We start from the raw sequence: 7,500 nt of genomic DNA on the forward strand, positions 1-7,500 counted from the left end.
GCGGGTACGAAATAACGTTGAAAACGAGCACGAAGCGGTGAAACACGGGCGGTCATCCGTTACGTAAAACGGACGACTCACGACACCGAGAACACTCACGCAGGTCCGTGACATTTTTCATTGTTACATACCACACGCTAGCACATGCATTTCGATTCTGTAGTCTCGGTCACGACCGCGACGAACGCCAACGAACGTCCAACAATCGCTCGTACGTCGCGCATCTTCCTCCTTGTAACTTGTCCTTTCCTCGATTTTTGACACCCGACTCGGAAACGTTCGATTTTAAAGAACGACGGCGGGGATTACAAAAAAAGAGAGAAAAAAAGGATCAAATGTACGAAGAGTAACGATACGCAACGCAAGCAGTATTTGGGTTACGTGAACGACCCTCAGCCAGGCGTGGTCCAGGAATTGTATCCGTGGACCGCAATGTGCGTTCGAAATGTCGATGTTCATGTGTCCTGCAGTTCACACGTTGACGCGCAATTAGCTGCGTTCTTCATCGACCCACGAGCCAAGTGATCCACCGTTCAGGGTAATCGTATTTTTCTTTTTTATTTTTTATATTAAGGAAACGACGAGGATACCCCGATACTGAATCCTTTCTTTTTTTTTTTAAACCGTCGCTCAACCTGGAGAGAACGACTCTTCTTCGAAGCATGGTCGCAGAGCCCATACGCTTAAAAAATTCGATATTGAAAACTATAATTCGTTCAGGTATATATTGCATTCTCGATAAAATTCGATGGGATACGAATTTCGGTTGGCCTCGAGCGGTCTTACCTCCCAATTTCCGAAGCGAATATCCGCTAACGGTACGGGTGTCCGACTCACGACACGATGGCCTCTCTGTATAACCGAACATAATTCGATATCCCCTCTGAACGAACAACGTTTCAACTTTTAAATAAGAAGCGATAAAATCGGGCTCACGTCGACGCGATGCATCTTGGTTTCGCCGTTCTTGGTTTCGTCGGTTTAAAGCTTACAACGACGACGACCATCACACCATCCACCCATGGGTAGGAAGCACGATTCGAGAATGATTATAGCGTATAAGAGAAAAGAGGTCGAACTGGTATCCATCGAAGAGAACGTCGCGAAACAAAGTTCGACGGCGGCTCGTCCATCCTTCGATTTCGTTTTACTATCGACGCGCTACTTGTCCTTACCGCTTTTTCGATTATCATTATCTCGACAGCTTCGTTCGATCCCAAAGTCTTGGTGTGCGGTCCTCGTCCATCTCCCGTTTTATAACGGGAGCTCAGGCAACGAAAATAAAAAAGAGAAAGGAGGTACAGAAATGTGAATTTGGTACTTTTCTTGCACGTATCTATATACATACACATACGCAACGCACGCATATACGTTCATAAAGACGGCGGGTCTATTTAAAAAAGACCTCACGCAAGCGCCTTATTGTGTTGTCAAGCCATTTGTCATTTTATTTTTGTGTTTTCAATATATTTCAGTAGGGACGTAATGTTATTAAAGCGGCGGGTCATTTAAAAATTCGACCTCACGCAAGCGCTTTTTTTTCTTTTTTATCATTTTGTATATACCATTATGCATATACATACGTGATACGTACACGTACGTGCAAACCGTACCTTTATAAATCTTTATTAAAAATATACATCATCGAGACGGCGGATCGCGTCCGTATATGCATCCGTAAACGCACACACGACGACGACGATCTCACGCAAGCGTCCCTTTGTATCTTTTTGCGTACCATAACGACATTCATCTCGTCGAGACGGCGGGTCCGTTTATTCGATAAATAGACCTTCACGCAAGCGTCTCTTCGAGCTTATTTATCGTTATTCCTCTCTCTTCGTGTCGAATTTTCGTGTCTGGTAAGAAAAAAATTCGAAAATGATCGAAATCAACGGATACAACGGACGGAAGGGATTTCTTTTCTTTCCTCCTCACGTAAGCCATCGTTCCGTGATTTCATTATTCGTTCGATGTACAAAGTACATTTTGGTATTTGGTAATGGAATCGAAATTCCATTTTATCCTTCTCCTTGTTTATCTCTCTTTTTTGTTACGCATTCTCTTTTGTATGTTTCATTCGTTAATGATCCTTCCGCAGGTTCACCTACGGAAACCTTGTTACGACTTTTACTTCCTCTAAATGATCAAGTTTGGTCATCTTCCCGGTAACATCGGCAATGCCGAGACATTGGCCGCGCACCAGTCCGAAGACCTCACTAAATCATTCAATCGGTAGTAGCGACGGGCGGTGTGTACAAAGGGCAGGGACGTAATCAACGCGAGCTTATGACTCGCGCTTACTGGGAATTCCTCGTTCATGGGGAATAATTGCAAGCCCCAATCCCTAGCACGAAGGAGGTTCAGCGGGTTACCCGGGCCTTTCGGCCAGGGAAAACACGCTGATTCCTTCAGTGTAGCGCGCGTGCGGCCCAGAACATCTAAGGGCATCACAGACCTGTTATTGCTCAATCTCGTGCGGCTAGAAGCCGCCTGTTCCTCTAAGAAGATTTGTTTGTACGTTGGTAGTAAAACCCCACCGACCGAAGCCGAGGGCCTTCGAGATACCATAAGTTACGTCTATTTAGCAGGCTAGAGTCTCGTTCGTTATCGGAATTAACCAGACAAATCGCTCCACCAACTAAGAACGGCCATGCACCACCACCCACCGAATCAAGAAAGAGCTATCAATCTGTCAATCCTTCCGGTGTCCGGGCCTGGTGAGGTTTCCCGTGTTGAGTCAAATTAAGCCGCAGGCTCCACTCCTGGTGGTGCCCTTCCGTCAATTCCTTTAAGTTTCAGCTTTGCAACCATACTTCCCCCGGAACCCAAAAGCTTTGGTTTCGGAAGCTGCCCGCCGAGTCATCGGAGGAACTTCGGCGGATCGCTGGCTGGCATCGTTTATGGTTAGAACTAGGGCGGTATCTGATCGCCTTCGAACCTCTAACTTTCGTTCTTGATTAATGAAAACATTTTTGGCAAATGCTTTCGCTTCTGTCCGTCTTGCGACGATCCAAGAATTTCACCTCTAACGTCGCAATACGAATGCCCCCATCTGTCCCTATTAATCATTACCTCGGGGTTCCGAAAACCAACAAAATAGAACCGAGGTCCTATTCCATTATTCCATGCACACAGTATTCAGGCAAAGGTAGCCTGCTTTAAGCACTCTAATTTTTTCAAAGTAAACGTATCGGCCCACCTCGACACTCAGTGAAGAGCACCGCGATGGGATATTAGTTGGACCGCCCACAAGGAGCTAAGCCCACCGATAGGACGTACCACATAATGCCAGTTAAACACCGCGAGCGGTGAACCGACACTGTGACACACAGATTCAACTACGAGCTTTTTAACCGCAACAACTTTAATATACGCTATTGAGCTGGAATTACCGCGGCTGCTGGCACCAGACTTGCCCTCCAATTGGTCCTCGTTAAAGGATTTAAAGTGTACTATTCCGATTACGGGGCCTCGGATGAGTCCCGTATCGTTATTTTTCGTCACTACCTCCCCGTGCCGGGAGTGGGTAATTTGCGCGCCTGCTGCCTTCCTTGGATGTGGTAGCTGTTTCTCAGGCTCCCTCTCCGGAATCGAACCCTGATTCCCCGTCCGTTACAACCATGGTAGGCGCAGAACCTACCATCGACAGTTGATAAGGCAGACATTTGAAAGATGCGTCGCCGGTGCTAGATGACCATGCGATCAGCACAAAGTTATTCAGAGTCACCAAAACAAACGATGGACGAACGGACGAGCCGTCCGCCACCGATTGGTTTTGATCTAATAAAAGCATTCCTCCCATCTCTGAGAGGAATTCTGTTTGCATGTATTAGCTCTAGAATTACCACAGTTATCCAAGTAAATGTGTCCACGATCTAATGAACCATAACTGATTTAATGAGCCATTCGCGGTTTCACCTTAATTCGGCATGTACTGAGACATGCATGGCTTAATCTTTGAGACAAGCATATGACTACTGGCAGGATCAACCAGGGATCTTAGTTTATTATTAATATATTTTGCCAATTTTGACATATATATATTTTCGTCGTCGGTGCCCCTCACCGATCGACTACAATAGGTCTTTATAAATATTCGAGCACGTATCAAGCATGCTAAACATTTGGTAACCTTTTTAAAAAAATTTAATTTCATAAAGCGCGTAATATAAATTCACGCTGAGGCATATCCCAATGTAATATCAGCACTTCCACAATATGCCCTGTTCATTCACAATTTCAAGAATCATACTTCACAATATCATATATATAAAAATTATAATATAATATTGTGTTTTATTTAACAACGTGGTGTTACAATAACATCGCACGTCGTTTCTTTTCTCTCACTTTTACAAACTCAAAGCTCATCATACGAAACGTGTCGTATTGCAAGCCACCAAGAACTATTCGACACGCCCGTACGCCCTAGGGATTTATATATCCTTAGGTGTTAGAAAGGCCCGATCGCTCGAGGCTAAAAGTTGATGCTCAGTCGTACAAGTACACATGGCAAAAGCCATACATACAGGTCACCAGCGTCCCCCTATAGGTCGCTTTGCCGCTCAAGAGCCATTCGGTCATAGACACCGACTCGCGGCTATGCAGTGTGGAGAAAGATCGGTAAGAACCGGACAGAAACAGTCGAGAAAGTATTTCCCGAGGAGCGGTGTACCGTATCTCGACCGAGATCGTAGAACGGACACGCGCCCGACGCTGCTCCGCCCGGCCGCACCGGACCGTCGCTTCTCTTACAGTAACCGAACGGCCGGCCACCATGTCGGCGCCGACCGGGCTAATGCACGGCCGCTTATGGTGCAAAACCGCTGTAGCGACAGACCGAGCGGAGGGTACGCTGGAACTTAGACTTCGATCGATGATCATTATCATTATACAAATTGGTAAAAAAAATTACAAATATATTAACAGGATGGTATAAATGAAAGGTCAATAATAGATTTTTTCAAAAAATTAAATTTTTTTTTTCTCGATAAGAAAAGTTACGAAAAATTAATTTTTAATAAAGGAACAAAAAAAATTAACAATATAAAAATTGCAAAGGATAAATATAAATTGATTAATGAAAAAACATACCAGTTATAACGTTATTTTTCGAGAAATTAAGAAAAAAATGCCCGAGTCATGTCGGTTCGGTGGCCCGACCGTACGCGCAAAGTCCCCGGTCATGTCGGTTCGCCCGTTCTATATATATCGCTCAGAGTAAAAAAATTATAAGTATATTAACATGACGGTATAAATGAAAGGTCAATATTATATTTTTTCAAAAAATTAAATTTTTTTTTTCTCGATAAGAAAAGTTACGAAAAATCAATTTTTGATGAAAGAACAGAAAAAATTAACAATATAAAAAATTGCGAAGGATAAATATAAATTGATTAATGAAAAAACATACCAGTTATAAGGTTATTTTTCGAGAAATTAAGAGAAAAACACCCGAGTCACGTCGGTTCGACCATAGCTCGATCGTACGCGCAAAGTCCCCGGTCATGTCGGTTCGCCCGTTCTATATATATATCGTTCAGAGTTCCCCGGTAAAAAAAATTATAATTTATATTAACATGACGGTATAAATGAAAGGTCAATATTATATTTTTTCAAAAAAATAATTTTTTTTTTTCTCGATAAGAAAAGTTACGAAAAATCAATTTTTGATGAAAGAACAGAAAAAATTAACAATATAAAAATTGCGAAGGATAAATATAAATTGATTAATGAAAAAAAACATACCAGTTATAAGGTTATTTTTCGAGAAATTAAGAGAAAAACACCCGAGTCACGTCGGTTCGACCATAGCTCGATCGTACGCGCAAAGTCCCCGGTCATGTCGGTTCGCCCGTCTTACGCGTATGGCGCAAAGTCCCCGGTCATGTCGGTTCGCCCGTCCTGCGCGTATAGCGCAAAGTCCCCGGTCATGTCGGTTCGCCCGTCCTACGCGTATGGCGCAAAGTCCCCGGTCATGTCGGTTCGCCCGTTCTATATATATATCGTTCAGAGTTCCCCGGTAAAAAAAAATTATAATTTATATTAACATGACGGTATAAATGAAAGGTCAATATTATATTTTTTCAAAAAAATTAAATTTTTTTTTTCTCAATAAGAAAAGTTACGAAAAATCAATTTCTGATGAAAGAACAGAAAAAATTAACAATATAAAAAATTGCGAAGGATAAATATAAATTGATTAATGAAAAAAAAACATACCAGTTATAAGGTTATTTTTCGAGAAATTAAGAAAAAAACACCCGAGTCACGTCGGTTCGACCATAGCTCGATCGTACGCGCAAAGTCCCCGGTCATGTCGGTTCGCCCGTCTTACGCGTATGGCGCAAAGTCCCCGGTCATGTCGGTTCGCCCGTCCTGCGCGTATAGCGCAAAGTCCCCGGTCATGTCGGTTCGCCCGTCCTACGCGTATGGCGCAAAGTCCCCGGTCATGTCGGTTCGCCCGTTCTATATATATATCGTTCAGAGTTCCCTGGTAAAAAAATTATAATTTATATTAACATGACGGTATAAATGAAAGGTCAATATTATATTTTTTCAAAAAATTAAAATTTTTTTTTTCTCGATAAGAAAAGTTCCGAAAAATCAATTTTTGATGAAAGAACAGAAAAAATTAACAATATAAAAAATTGCGAAGGATAAATATAAATTGATTAATGAAAAAAAACATACCAGTTATAAGGTTATTTTTCGAGAAATTAAGAAAAAACACCCGAGTCACGTCGGTTCGACCATAGCTCGATCGTACGCGCAAAGTCCCCGGTCATGTCGGTTCGCCCGTTCTATATATATATCGTTCATAGTTCCCCGGTAAAGAAAAATTATAATTTATATTAACATGACGGTATAAATGAAAGGTCAATATTATATTTTTTCAAAAAAATTAAATTTTTTTTTTCTCGATAAGAAAAGTTACGAAAAATCAATTTCTGATGAAAGAACAGAAAAAATTAACAATATAAAAAATTGCGAAGGATAAATATAGATTGATTAATGAAAAAAAAACATACCAGTTATAAGGTCATTTTTCGAGAAATTAAGAAAAAAATACCCGAGTCACGTCGGTTCGACCATAGCTCGATCGTACGCGCAAAGTCCCCGGTCATGTCGGTTCGCCCGTCCTACGCGTATAGCGCAAAGTCCCCGATCATGTCGGTTCGCCCGTTCTATATATATCGCTCAGAGTAAAAAAAAATTATAAGTATATTAACATGACGGTATAAATGAAAGGTCAATGATAGATTTTTTCAAAAAAATAATTTTTTTTTTTCTCGATAAGAAAAGTTACGAAAAATCAATTTTTGATGAAAGAACAGAAAAAATTAAGAATATAAAAATTGCGAAGGATAAATATAAATTGATTAATGAAAGAAAAACATACCAGTTATTATGTTATTTCTCGAGAAATTAAAAAGAAATTATCCGAGTTATGTCGGTTCGCCCGTCCTACGCGTATGGCGCAAAGTCTCCCGGTCA

The 7,500-nt window shown here is 41.5% G+C and overlaps 2 non-coding genes across 2 annotated transcripts; both read right to left on the reverse strand.

Moving 5' to 3' along the window:
* Nucleotides 1–386: 386 nt before the first annotated feature.
* Nucleotides 387–541, reverse strand: LOC133667746 (5.8S ribosomal RNA). The gene has a single exon (XR_009833349.1). It is a non-coding gene; the product is annotated as a 5.8S ribosomal RNA (ribosomal RNA).
* A 1,543-nt stretch (nt 542–2,084) lies between these two features.
* LOC133667712 (small subunit ribosomal RNA) lies at nt 2,085–4,000 on the reverse strand. The gene has a single exon (XR_009833325.1). It is a non-coding gene; the product is annotated as a small subunit ribosomal RNA (ribosomal RNA).
* Nucleotides 4,001–7,500: the final 3,500 nt, after the last annotated feature.

Source organism: Apis cerana, unplaced genomic scaffold, assembly GCF_029169275.1.
Source record: "Apis cerana isolate GH-2021 unplaced genomic scaffold, AcerK_1.0 scaffold3_AcerK, whole genome shotgun sequence".
Classification (NCBI taxonomy): Eukaryota; Metazoa; Arthropoda; class Insecta; order Hymenoptera; family Apidae; genus Apis; species Apis cerana.